Source organism: Polyodon spathula, chromosome 4 (genome assembly GCF_017654505.1).
Source record: "Polyodon spathula isolate WHYD16114869_AA chromosome 4, ASM1765450v1, whole genome shotgun sequence".
Taxonomy (NCBI): domain Eukaryota; kingdom Metazoa; phylum Chordata; class Actinopteri; order Acipenseriformes; family Polyodontidae; genus Polyodon; species Polyodon spathula.
In genome coordinates, this window is record NC_054537.1 from 92,661,310 (window position 1) to 92,676,529 (window position 15,220).

The window sequence follows — 15,220 nt, forward strand, 5'->3', positions numbered from 1 at the left end:
GGTATATATGCACTTTTGCGCAACAGCTGTTATAAACTGTTTGAAAGTCTCTGAGACTAGCATTTTCTCCAAGCCTTGTGAAACAATCTGGTTGCTCAGGGCATTAAGTTAAGGCCATGAAGGGCAAGGCAATGTTGCCTTCATTGGGCGTAGACATTCAGGGGCACCAAGGCAGTTCTAGGGGGCAGAAAGGAAAAATATACATTCAACCCAAGAGCACCAAGGCAATCTCATACTCATTCATAAAACAACAAAAAAGAAATACAGACAGCCTATTATGTTGATGAAATGTTAATTCAAACAAACACAAATTAATGTTTTCTGGGTAATTTACACACTAATTGTTACAAAAATAAAATATAGGTCACTTTTCCATTGTAAAAATAAAATGGTATAAAAATATTCAATTAAAAATGATGAAATACAATGAGTAATTTGGCAAAAAATACATATTCAGGGTATTTTTTACTAAAGTTTGTCTACCTGTTAACTGTCCTGTAATTAAAGCTTTTTAAACCACTCTCTGCCATGTGTTTCATAATTTAGGGTAAGCAAGTTCAACTGGATTTCATACAACAAGTTATATTTTCAGGCCAATTATAAAAATAAATTAAAACAGAAATTGATCCACCTGTCTGTCGTGTTTCTTTCACTATTACGTTATCTCTCCTACTCGTTTCATAATGCAGGACGCTGCTACTTGAACCATGTCATACACAGCTACCTGCTTGATTTTTTTGTGGGAGTGTTTTTTTTGGTGTAAGGATTTAAGCAAAACTAATAATTACTACTTATTTGTGTGTTCATTTTTAGCAATGTTTTGGGGGAAACAACACCGAATTACAAAACAGCAACGGTCATTGAAATGTCTGTATAAATTAGCAATGTGTATACACTGAAGACTTGGAAGGAGTCAGAATGTGTACTGCACCATTTCATTTTAAGGTGTTGCAATTTTAAGGATATAATCAGATCTTCTTATACCAGATATGATCATAGAATATGTGACTATGTGTAATGTGGTATACATTACATGTGTTTTCTGTTTTTTTTTTTTTTTTTTTACTAAGCTGCAAATTTGAAATTATTATCTGAAGGATATTCACTTGTATGTGAAATAGCAAAGCATCGAAAACAAATTAAATTGCAGCTGCTAAAAAAATGGCCTGAAAACCGTCTGCTGTTTGATATTTTTTTGAGAAATGCCAACTGTGCAAGTGGCTCTTAACATATGAAGGCACAACCAATTTCTGCAGTACTTGATGTAAGTCCACATTAATAGCATTATTAATTGGGGACAAATTGTGTGCACCCATATCTTAACCTGAACATTAGGTACATCCTAGAACACTTTGCTGCCTCTTTAGACAGCTCTTTCTTTTTAAACATTCGGAGTTAGCATGGAGCTCACAGATGGAAAAATCATACAGTGACACTGCCAGTGAACACGTGTGATTGAAAATTCATAGAGGCGTGGTCATATTGAGATCAGTCTAACAGCACCCCTCCCTCTGTTTGCACTTCATTAACCAATGCTACAGTATATCTTTCTCATGGCTTAGTGCTGGGAGGTGCACAGTAAAAAGAATGTCAACAATAATACATTCTGATAACGAGTCATGTTCTCGCAGGACGAGATTAGACAGAATTCAATTGAATTGACAGAACCGGCCAGCTGATGCTGAGGAAGTTTCGAATGGGTTGTAGATGGGGTGTGCTGGTGTTGATGGATACCGGTGGCTATGACGGAGCAGGCATATAGGCAACTTTTGCAATAATTAAAAAAAAAAAAAAAATTATTTGACAGACATTGCGGCAAGTGGTTTAAGAACTGGGGCAATTGCCGTCAATGCCATTGGTTATTCGCATCCTGGAGTTTCCTTGTACAACACTCCGGTACATGGCAGTGTGGCCCAATTAGGCAACTGAGGCGTGGCTTCGCTAAGAATTAGTGACAAAGTTTGTGAGGCTGTCAACATTCCTACCGTCACACCGGGTTAATCCGTTGACATCCGGTTTTCAATATCAAGTAATATTAATTAATTATATATATATTATATATATATATATATATATATATATATAATATATATATATATAGATATTATATATATATAGTAGATATATATATATATATATATTCAACTATTTTTTTTAATTAGTTGATAGAAAAAAAACAAAATTAACTACAATTGAACATATTCATTGCATAAATTCCCAAAAGCGTTAGTAACAATACTGAAGAGTTACTGGAGCCTCTCTGAAACCGGAACGGCAACACCAGAGAGCAGAAAATAAGTTGATTTTATGTGAGGTACAAAGCCCACTGTGCCTCACCAAGCAGTGGTGTTACGCGCTCGGCAGTCCAGTGTGAAGGCGCTGCTACAGTAACCGAAGCTTGGTGAGGCACCAACTTGATCGCGGTGCAGCTGTGCCACGCGGCAAAAAAAAAGTTGAAGCCATTGTTTTCAATGAAGGCGGTTAAACTGAAGGGGGTATGCAGGAGATAATATATTTTCAACTTTCGCCACACCACACTGTGACATATACCACCAGCAGCCAATCAGGGGAAAGTACTCTGCAAGGAGGGTGACGGAAGTGAGGCAAAGTTGAACTGGACAATGTTGTGGTTTCAAATACCAGTATCTTTGGTTTTAGTGTATTTCTTCTACTTAAAAAATGGCTTCTGTACAGAATGACATAGTGAGTTAAAGCAACGTGGGTTTTCTCAAAGATCCGATGAAGAGAGACGTGTCACTGTGAAGGAGGGGAGAATACAACCTGTGCTAGATGTTTTAAAGGAAGATGGGAAAAGAACCCAGCAGTTTCAGGAGTCTTAGACAAGAGTACCTAAATGGCTGAAGGGCAACACCGTGAGTAATAGATTTTACTGCTGGCCATGTTTGCTGCTTTCTGTTAAAAAAATCAATTTGGGCAAATGATGGTTATTGCGACTGGAAAAAGGAATGAGGTTTCCCTGAAATGCTTAGAATGGGAAAGCACTACCATAGATGTGCTACTCAGCAAGCAAAGGCGCCTTGCTGTCATTGAGCACAATGAAAACGTGAGGAAGAATAGGGAGATTTTGAATATCAATATATCAGCTGTTCTGTCTTGTCAAGACCTTACATTCCATGGACACCATGAGACAGAGGATTCTAACAACCAGGGTAATTTTAGGAAGTTTTTTGATTATTTTTTTCAGCACAATACAGACTTGAAAGCCTATTGGCAAAAAAAGGCATCCGTTTTTTCTGGCCTGTCTAAGACAATACAAAATGAATTGACAGAGTGTGTGGCTGAAAAAACAACTTCATACATTGACTGCAAGATCAAAGAGTGCAGCTTTTTTGCTTGAAAACTAGTCTCTCAGTCTTATGATGGTGATGCAGTGATGGATGGTAAGCTGGGAGGTCTTCAAGCCCTTAAAAGAGGCTCCCCAGTCTCTGTTTGTGCTGTGCACTGTTTTGTCCACAGACTGAATCTAGTTCTCTAGCAAGGAGTACAGTGCATTAAAGAAACACTTTTTTGCAACATTGCAAGGCTTCTCCACTTCTTTTTACACGCACACAGCTACTGGACTAAATTGCAGGCAGAAGGCTACTTTCCCTGTGCAGTAAGGTGGACATCTAACAGCAGAGTTCAACATAGGAGTTGAACGATACCAGAGGTTGGGACATAGAATCTCAGCTACAAGCCTTTGGATACCTTGCGAAGCTTAATGACTTGCAGTTTCCGTTCTTGGCCTTCACCAACCATAACATCTTCAGCACCATCGACATTCTCTACAATGCCCTTCAGAAAAAGGCTGTCGATGTAAACTACTGCAGTTCCCAAATTCAGTCAACAACTGCGAGGATTGGTGACTGGGTGAAGAAGAGCAGTTCAAAGAAGTGTTTCATTCTGTAGCCACTGCCCTCGCTGACTGCCCTGCACAACGGCCAACAAGGAAGGGATCCTCTAAAGGCAATCAAAAAAAAATTTGCCACTATACTTTGAAATCCTTGATAACATTTTGAGATGGTGTACATTTTTTTTCCCCACATTGAATGCTGTCTGCTATTACAAGAGAATAAGGGCAATTCTATGTGGTGGGAATTACTTAAAACACATAAATAACAATGCTCCAAGATCATTCAATCTGAAATGTATCAATCCTTACAATGTGACATGTTGGAGTTTGATTAAACTTTTCACAGTTGCTCATTGCTTTTCTTACAGACCATTAAGCAACACGCTTACACTATCATTTATACACCCCCCCCCCTCACAATATGAAAATCCGAAGATGTCGGACGGTATTTGGCTCTTTCAGACAGCTGCTTCCACTTCAATCGAAAACACTCTGAGTAGCAAAACCTTGCCAGATTAGCTTGTGCTTTATGTAGCGTATCAATTTGGGCATCACAATGTCTTTATTAATGCTGCAATAAACCACTGCAGAACTAAAGATTCACAGACATAATAAGATAACCTAGAGGGAGGGGAAAACTGGCAAAACTGTGCCAGACAGTGCAAACAAAAATCTTTAAGTTCCTGCATCATAAGCACAAACAACAAGGAACCAGTTCTGTAAAATGCACTGCCGATACACACAGATTACAAAATTACTTAATTGTTTTTTATGATTACATTCATCAAACACAGTACGCATCACACATTTAGACCATTGGATGATTATCTCTTCAGTTTTTCAAAACTTAGTAAAGTGGATTTTGCTTTCCTTTTGTGTTTCATCCTATTCTATTTTCCACTTCACCCTGTACATTGCTGTATGTTTAAGTAATTATTCATAAAACGCTATTCACCTTTTTAGTGCCAGAACCAAGTTGTGCTGTCATTTGGTTTTTCAAAAGGAGCAGGTGGTCACTGTTTGAATTTCCCAGCCGCTGTGCAGCTTTTCAATGAAGATCTTTAACTGTATTGTCAGATGTATTAAAATGCCTACGGCTGCAATGAAGGGTACATTTTGACCTTTGAAGGTGAAGAACACATTACCGAAGGAAGGTTCAAACCCTCGATGGTACTCATTTGCATAATTTACTGGTGACGTCACCAAAGCTCCTAGTTTACATTTGATTGAAAATCCTATTATTTTACAGGCAATCCATATAAATGGAATAAACATTCACATGTAGTTTAAATATCAATTATATAGAATAGCAATCATGTTTTTACAATTTAAATAAAAATTAAAATACATGTTGTTTAAGTACATATAGTTGGTGCTTCTGCAATGCAAGCTTAACGTATATATCGCAAGCAACCTCAATTAGCGGCTGACTTAGGCAAAACAAAGCTTTATTTAACAGTTACCGTTCCAGGCAGGTTTTGAGACATTTCTTTTAATACAAGTTACACAATGCTTTTTTCACATTTTGTTGTGTCATTGCCTCAGAGTTTCATGCATTTAAATGAGGATTTTTTTCCACTTATCTACACACCATACTCCACATTGTTAAGGGGAAAAAAGTTAATTGAGAAAAAAAATGATATATTTAAAATACAAAACTAAAAGATCACAACTGGATAAGTCTCCATCCCCTTGAGTTAATACTTGGTGGAAGCACCTTGGGCAGCAATACAGCTGTGAGTCTGTTGGGATAAGTCTCTACCAACTTTGCACAGCTAGATTTGGCAATATTTGACCATTCTTGTTTAAAAAACTGTTCAAGCTCTGTCAAGTTCCTTGGGGAGCGTTAATGGACAGTAACCTTCAAGTCATGCCACAAACATTCGATTGGATTTAGGTTGGGGCTCTGACTGGGCCACTCAAGGACATTTATCTTTTTGTTCCTTAGCCACTCCAGTGTAGCTTTGGCTGTGTGCTTTGGGTCATTGTCATGCTGAAAGGTGAACTTCCGTCCCAGTTTCAGCTTTCTTGCAGAGGGCAAGAGGATTTCCTCAAGGACTTCTCTGTACTTTGCTCCATTCTATCCTGACAAGTGCCCCAGTCAATGCCGATGAGAAACATCCCCAAAACAAGATGCTGCCAACACCATGCTTCTCAGTAGAAATGGTGTTCTTTGGGTGATGCACAAACATAATGCTTTGCATTTAGGCCACAAAGTTCCATTTTAGTTTCGTCAGACCACAGAACTTTTTGCCACATGGCTACAGAATCTCATACGTGTTTTTTTTTTGCATACTTCAAATGGGATTCAAGGTGGGCTTTCTTGAGTAATGGCTTCCTTCTTGCCATCCTACCATACAGGCCAGATTTGTGGAGTGCTTGGGATATTGTTGTCACATGCACATTTTGACCAGTCTTGGCCATAAAATCCATTAATATTCAAACTTTTATATATTAGTTTACCCCATCAAATTTTTTTTTTTTTTAAATACAAAAAATAATAATAATAATTCTTGTCCAAGGGGCAAAATGCTAGAAAGATCTGCTTGCCCCTTCCCCGTCACACAACACACACAAAAAAGTAGAATACAACTTAAGATTTTGGTTTTTATTTAACTGAACACAATCAATCAGTTAGTGATTAACAGGGTGGATCTAGCCTTGTAGCTTGACTGGTTCACTAAATTCTTCAAGATACAAACAAGGTTGCCTTGTGACCCGATCTCATCTCAACAAATCTATAACAAACTTTAAGGAAATGTTCCTTTCTGTGCAATTTGGAACACACTTGCTAGTAAATTTAAGTAACATACTAAGAGTACAATTATAATAAGCAATACTTTTTTTTTTTTTACCTCTTTCTCTGTGAGCTGAATTCAACACCTGGTGTACAGGTGTTTCAGTTTGTTGCATCACAGATACGAAATCACTGCCAACTATTACTGCTGCTTTGAGGAATTCTGATTTTTCTTGACGTTCTGTCAGAACTACTGATATTTTTTAAGAACGTGTGTATAACATGTCAAGTTTCTCTGGAATTTTTTTCTGTTTTTTTTTTTTTTTTTACTGTTTTTCCACCAAAATGCACATAACATTTACAGTAGGCTCCATCAAATTCTGCAACTTAGACAAAATATGTTTTTGCTTTTATTTCTATTATATACCTTTTTTTGTATATTTTTTAAGAAAGCAGTATCACTGATTTGCTAATTTTCAAAACGTGTAAATAATACCTTAAGGCTCTCTTGGCAGCTACATTCTTTGTAACCAATAGAAGATTAGCTTTTTCCACATCTAGCCAATCAGAAGTGACAGGGGTGGGTTGTAAACACTTTTTAAAATGTTTGGGTGTAGGTGCTAGACTAATGCAATTCAGTTTTCAGAAACTTGCGTGGCTCTCTAGAAATATACCTGGAGTGTCTTTCTAGCAATAGGACAAACAAATAAATAAAAACTATTTGTCCAACATGCAAAGTATAAACGTCAAAACTTGTAGTCCCAGGTGTCGGGTGATACTAATTGCACACCTCTGCGCGTACAGTATATCGTAGGCTCTCTGCTAAACTTTGTTTCTTCAGATGCTATGCTCCCCAATCTCTCACCTACATGAGATTCCACTGAACATATCCATTATTGGTTATCATTCACTCTAGTGTAAGGCGCAGGACAGGAATATCCGCAGGCTTCCCTGTGACTAGCCTCTACTCATGCATGTCCATGTTCAGCAATCAGCAATGTGGTTAAAAGCAAAGGGTCATTCCTGGTTAACACCCCCCAGATGCCTACTACTGTAGCTCTACTACTCAGAAAAGCTGTGTGAATATCCTAGGCCAAATGGAGAGCTTTTACTGACAACAATAAAGTTGATCTTAAATCAGAATGTGCAATGCATAATAGCAAAGGTGAAAACACTTCATGTCGAAAATATTTTCATCGCAGATGCTGAGACTCTAGGACGACACAGGTTCAAAAAGGAAAAAGATGAACGTTCCATCTGGAGTTTCATGGTTTCTCAAAGTCATTAACAGCAGTATTAATAAAAATTCAACTTGAATAAGCACATGAAGATATTGAAGATGTAGGCTAAGACTGGTGATTAGTACTAGAACCTTTCAGAAATGTATCCACACTGCACACCACACATGTTGCTATAACTGACAGTCTAAGCTTGCGAGAGGTCCAGGATTACATGACAGGGGTGGTCCTTGAAGGCTGTGCTGCTCTAGAACTCAGTAGAAAAACTTGACTAAAATCAACACAATTGCAAGCAATTCATATGTTATTCCCTGGTTTTGTGGTACTCATAATAAAGCCAAAGTATTACCATAAAAATGTAGATTTGATCAACTTTTGATATGTATCCATCAATAGAAGTGTTAGGGCTTTATTATTAAAAATAAGGAAGACATTGAGAAATACAATACAATGACTTCTAATGTTTGTCTCACAAATATGTTTCAAATTGGTGTTCCTATAATATCTAATAATCAGCTTTTAAAAGTTAGGAATAAGTACTCCAATGATCTAATAAACACATTTGCCTCCAACCTTTACATTCACAAAAATGTATTTCAAGCAAGTAACATGTGTTTTAAAAACCACTCTAATTAAAGTTTAAATTAACAAATGAGAAGTCATTGTTCAGGCTGTATCTACATGTCACAAAATTAAAATAATAATAAAAAAAAAAAAATAGCACTTTTGTCTTGAATAATTATTTGTTTTATGTCACCTACAGTGTGACCAGAAGGATCGTTTTCACTCCCTACATACTGTAGCTTTGTAGATATTTAAACAAAGCACACTTCAGTAATGCATGCACAAGTTGTGTTTAGCTATGTTTTGACAGGCTACTCTACAAATGTGTGCATAAGAAGTAGCGACTGTATTGGTCAGTACTTAAATGGAAGCCTCCCAAGGAACATCATTAAGAAACTTGTTAGTGACCAGGCCAGGCAAACAGATAAGACTCTAAACTGATGTCCTGGCCAGTTTATGAACATTTAAAAGCCCATGGGACTTTTCAAACCAGTGACATAAGTGCTGTGGCTAAATTACAGAACAGAATTACTTCCAAATATAATGTCAAATTTCTGTAAACGGAGTAAATGAGGGACACAAAGACAAGATTAACAGCTACACTAACCTTGAATAATTTTATCAAGTCTCGATAAAGTTGCCTTCAATAATCACTAAACAAGATAGCCTGCCGGCACCAAGGGGTAGTGTGGGGATATCTAGCAGGTGCTGCAGTTCATCACAAAACCTTCCAAAATAATTGGAAGTGACAACCAGCAGTACCACAAATGATTTATTAGTTTTTCACTCATCTTTCCAGCTTCCTCAGGGCCAGAATAAATAATTTACCAACTCTGTGTCAATCAAATCATTAATTCTTCCCTATGCAGACAAACTTTATTAAACTGTATTAGGTATTTACCTGAATTTATAAAAACTTTGTATTTATTTTATTGATCTATTATTATTAATTATTACACTGTTTCCCTCTTATAACACAACTCTGTATACTGTGGAACCAGTTATAAAGTGGTGTGGTCGCGGCTCCCATTTGTCCCAGTATGCCATTTTTCTGACACTTTCATTAAAGTTTTCTTTATTTTTTATATAGCGCCTTTCATAGTGGACCACCATCACAAAGCACTTGACAAGATACGAGACTAGGGTGTGTGAACTATGCATCAGCTGCAGAGTCACTGACAACGTCTTGTCCGAAAGACGGAGCACAACGAGGTTAAGTGATTTGCTCAGGGTCACACCTCAGGGTCACACAATGAGTCAGTGGCTGAGCTGGGATTTGAACTGGGGACCTCCTGGTTACAAGCCTGTTTCTTTAACCACTGGACCACACAGCCTCCTAATAATAATTCGAATAAAGCCTTTCTAACCAACCCGAGCCCAGCTGTGCTATCAGTGAGTGGATTATGGCTTTTTGAGTATTTTTTTCTTCCTCTGTGTGCAAGTGCTTTCTAAAACTCACTTTCTGCTGTCCGATTTTTGAAAAACCACTCACATGCACCATAGGTTCTTTGAGAAATTACCTCTCTTAATATCTAACAAACCTGCTTATTCGTTTTGTGCAGTTTGTCAAATGCTGCGTGGCTAGGCTTTACTAACCACAGGATATAATTAATTTCCAACACAACTAACAACCAATAATCATCTCGGCTGATAAACTGACATTTTGTACAGCCTGTCAAATGCTGCGTGGGAGGTTGTGGCAAAGTGGTGAGTGAATACAGGTGAGTGCAGTGCAGAGCAGATTAATCACGCAGACAATTGCTTTCAGGTGCAAGGGTGTTTTATTTAATTATTGTTAATGTCCAGAGCCCGAAGGCAAACACCAGTAAATAATAAATGTTGGAGTGATACAGCGGCGTGTATCACTCATAATCGTAATCCCCAGGTTTGACCCACAACCAAAAGTCCAGGTTTTAAATACACCAACACTAAACACAAAACACAAGACAGTGAGTGAATTTAAGTGCTAGCAGTGATTACAGTACTATGTGAAGTGCTGGGGTGAAAGTGATGTCCTGGTTAATGCTGGCTTGTACTCGCTTGTTACTGGTAGTCTATAGAGACAAACAACAGTTACAGATGACACTAACAAACACAAAACAAACAGTCATAGTTTTCAGTATTATACAGTATTCCTTCAAGGTCAAATCCAACCATTTACAAAAGGAACAGATTACTTTGCTATGCCCCTATTTTATACCCTCGCTCGTGACCCCTTGGTTAACGATTGCACCCGCTCCTCCAATCAGCGGATGCCACGCAGTTTCCCATCCAGGTTATCGAGTTCCAAGCGTCATTCAATCTCTGTCACAGAGGTCTTAATGGGATACAGTTCATTTACAAAAAGCCAATGTAACTAAATGCACACAAAAAAAAAAAAAAAAAAACATAAGATAGCGATAGATCGAGTCAAAAATTGATAATGAGACAAACTGTTTAGTTCCAGTTAATGAAACAAAACATACTATTGGTCCTGTAGTAAACTAGATGCATGTGTTTAAATGTAAAGAACGACTAAATCTACGGTATTGAAACACTGCTCTTTAATTCACCGTTAGTTTTCTTTCTTTTTTTCTGCTGAGAATTATTTGTCACAGGTCACAGAGAACAGAACCGGGGGCCACGGGTGGAAGCTAAAGAAGGGCATATTCAGAACCGAGGGGAAGGAGCTTTTTCATGGAAAGGGTGCTGAACCACTGGAACAGGCTGCCGGCCTTTGTTGAAACAGACTATCAGATCCTTCAAGAATATACTGGATGCTGTCATGTACAATATTGTATAACCCTCTCTGTGACCATATTAAGACCTTTAGCTAGCCGTCTGGAGGAAGAGCGGTCCGTTTAGCCGCGGATTCCCAGAGGTTTCATTTCCCCTACCAACCTGGTTGGGTTTTTTTTGTTTTTCCTCTCTGAGTGCTAACGGGCCACGCTTGCATTAAAGCGAGTGAGCATAGGTGGGCCGAATGGCCTTTCCTTGTTCTAGAATTTCTTATGTTCTAAAGCTGGTGCCTTTGTGTTTAAATCCTATCAAAGGTAACAACTTCATTATACAATAACTGGCAGCCTAGATGGCACCACTAGCCTGTGGGCACATTCTTGGTAAGAGTACATCCTGGACTTAACTTCATCAATCAACACCCAAGCATGAATTCAGGAAGTGCTGAATTAGTGAAGATAAAGTGATTGAAATAAAATCTACAGGCAAGTTTTCTTTATGCAGACATATAACATCCCAATGGCACTAATCACAACTGAAAGGATGGCTAACCTGATAACTTTGCATAGTCTCCTTCGGAGGCTTTAATTCCAAACCTTTCACAGAATATCTTATATGTAAATGAGAATGGACTTGCACAGAGACTCCATTGCATCAAGAAAATTATCAAAACTAAAAATACAATGGAGAAATAGAAGATATTTGCAAAATATAATAATAAATGAAAACTTTTAGATAATATTTTAGGGTTAACAAACAGCACTGTATGTATTATCCGTGCTGTGACACTCATACTTTTAAAAAAAAAAAAAAAAAAAAAAAAAAAAAAAAAGCTTTTTTTTATTATTATTAATTATGGAAATAACATAACAAAAACATATCCTAAATCCATTACTGCTGCAAGCTAGCCTTGTCTCAATAAATCAGCATCTACAATCAAAATAGAAATATTTTTTTATGCATAATGTATGTGCTTGTTGCCACAACATCTGTTCATTACACTAAGTAATGCATTATTTTAGTTTTTAAAAACTTCAGTCCTATAAAGCAATCATAATGAAAGCTTCATTATCGAGTACAGAATTTGAAACAAAAATTCACTGTTATGATTTCTTGATTTACAGTCGTCCATATTTTTTTATAGTCATAAACAATGTGTCACATTTTAAACCACATGTACTCTGCAACAGTTTCTTTAGACTTTTATAAATTACATGGAATATGAATTTAAAAATAATATACCCAAGAAGAGTAATAAACTACCGTGTCTAACAGTTCTTGCATTACATCTTACCCCCTGAAGGTACACAAGGAACTGAGCGCTTGTTCAAACAGTTTCTTCTTAAAATATATTTGAGAGTGACTCAAGTGTCACAAGAATGACAATTTGGATGACGAGACCCAAACTGTCAGTAATTTAACACCCTGGTTTGTGCACCTCATTGTAAAAATAAGTTGAAGCACAAAAAAATTAGCTTTCTCTTTCAAGTGAATTCAAATAAAAATATAAAAACCTTAGAAATAATCGGCTAATATTCCCAGTAACTTAAGTGGGAGAAGTGGTAGGTGAGCTCAGTAAGAGCAATATAAAGGCACACAGATATGCATCAGTCAAAACAGAAGGCTAATTAACACTATGAATAATGTTCATCTTGACTACCCCCACACACACCGCTTAAATACTGCATGCTTTCATCCCTGAGTCCAGAGTAAACTACAGAATAACACAAAAATACAGGATGACTTGTACGTGTTTTTAAAAAACATATTATGTTTTACCGGTAATATTTTTAATAGGTTTGGCTTTGTAGGACCGGTGTCACAGGAAATAAGTTACCTGGGAAATAAGTTAGCGTTTGCCTTTTTGAGCCTTTCTACGCATGTGCGAATCTTAGAAATCAAAAGGCAAGGTTCTCTGGAGAGTCATCTTAAATTACAAAAGGACGCCATTTATATATTTTTTGAGAAACCAAAACAAGTATTACATTGCAGACAGTAATTTTTGTTTAAATATGTTGTCATCTTATTTATCGAAGTGTATTGCAGACACTATTTTTTTTTTTCGTTATACTGCTTGCTGACTTTAAACCTTTTCAATAAATTGAGTGGGAAAGTGGGTACAAACACTTTTCTTCACGTAGAGAATACTGTTTGTGACGTTTTAAATCAAGTCTACGTGGGATACTGTTTTAATGTAGAAAATGTACACACAGGGACGGAGCTAGCTTCTCATGCCGGGGAGAGGTGGGACGAGTCTTACTCAAGGGGCCCACTGTTCAAACAGTTGTCTGATAATAATTGACTGGTCTCGTGATCGTATATCGAAGCAGATGTAGCTTGCGAAAAATCCTCTTAGCTTGACTTTTTTTTGTTGTTGCTTTCTTTTGACAAATCAAAAAAAAGGTGTTGAAGGCGCTACTAGTATTATTATGGAGTTAATGATAAATTAGAAGTAATAAATTATAAAACTAAAGTAAGATTTCACCTCAACCACCGTGTCTTTTCCTTGTGTTGAGGGGAGAAGAGGTAATGAATTTGCAATAATAACTAATAAATTAATACATACATTAAATTATTATTATTTTTTACTATAGTTTTTTTCAGGTACTTTGACTTTTCAACTCCAAAATTATTCCACACAGTACAACTCTCAGAAAACAGCTTTTTCAAATCACTCCTCTCACTCAGCACACAGCATGCAAGTGCAGCAGAAGAGACAGACCCAAAAGCGCAACGCCAACTGAAACACCCACAAAACCACCTGATTTCTTGTTATCCAATGGCCAAATAAAGATACAAAAATGTAACATACAAGTGTTATAGCTGGGCTTCTGGGTACAGTAGTTTTGAAAGCAATCCATTATTTTTAATAGGAGAATAACAGCGGTAAAGACAGTGTGCGCAGTTGGACCGATTCAATCAGACTGCACATTCTAAAAGCAAAACGTGCCAGTTAAGCCTATGACAGCAACAGTATTCAAGCATGTGCGTGTGTAGGTGTATTTTTCTAAGTGTGAGTTCGGGCAGTTGAGAGGGGCCCACCATCCTTCATTTTCGGGGCTACAGGGTGCGACCACCCTTTGTGTATTTTTGGAGATGCCTTTACATCTTTCCAGAGATGTCACTTGGTGGCGACGGCTTAATTTTGCCTTTAGTTCTAAGATTCGCGCATGTGTAGAAATACTCAAAAAGGCAAACGCTAACTTATTTCCCAGCTAACTTATTTCCGGTGACACCAGTCCCCACTGCTTTTTTTTCTTTGTCTTTGTGAAGTACGATTTTTCTATACCCGAACTATAAGCTAAAAAAATAAATACCACTGACCATTATTAGTCACAGAGATGGGAAAGACTGACTTGCAAAACAGGCAACAGCAGGCATCAGATGCAGTTTCACTTCATTTCAGCTTCTAACACTGTTGTACCTTTTGCTTCATTCATGCCATTCACTGTATCTGCTAGTTACTGTCACAGTAACACCTACTGTACCCTCGAGCAATACACTCTCATAAGAACCACCTAGTCTCAGAAATTCACAGTATTTCCAATGTGAACGCAAGTAAAAACACAGATTGGCATATGACTTGTCAGTCCAGTCAAAATGTTCTGGCGGTCTGGATTTGGACCACGGTCTGCTTACTGACTACCTACTTAGTATATCTTTTCTTACACCAGTACAGTGTTCTGGAATAAGAGAACGGTCTGCTTGTTGAAAAAAAAAATTGTTTGGAACAGTAAATCAATTACTGCAGTTTAGTTCAGTTTTTATAATTAATTTTAATGAAAACTTTTTTTTTTCACATATGCTGTTCATATTTCTAAAACTGGCTATTATTTTTCCAGCCAAGAAGAAATAAGCTTTGCTTTGAGATGACACTTGACTTAATAAACATTTGATAGCTTCAATGAAATTAGCCTACAGTTATGGCATAAGACTGGGAGTTTAAAGTAAACTGCCACAGGCAAGTTCATCTTAACAAAAAGATGTGCTTTAGTTTGTTTGTTGGAATAGTTGTAGTGGATTTCAAGTGTACCTGAATGGAATTGCAGTAGCAACTAAAAGTAATGGCTGTTTGAATAATCATGCCTGATAGATCTGAAATGGAACTTTATT

At 37.2% G+C, this 15,220-nt stretch overlaps 1 protein-coding gene across 7 annotated transcripts in view; it reads right to left on the bottom strand.

The window, feature by feature from the left end:
* Positions 1–15,220, bottom strand: part of LOC121315132 (TBC1 domain family member 5-like) — a 160,747-nt gene that overhangs the window by 130,155 nt on the left and 15,372 nt on the right. The window lies entirely within an intron of this gene.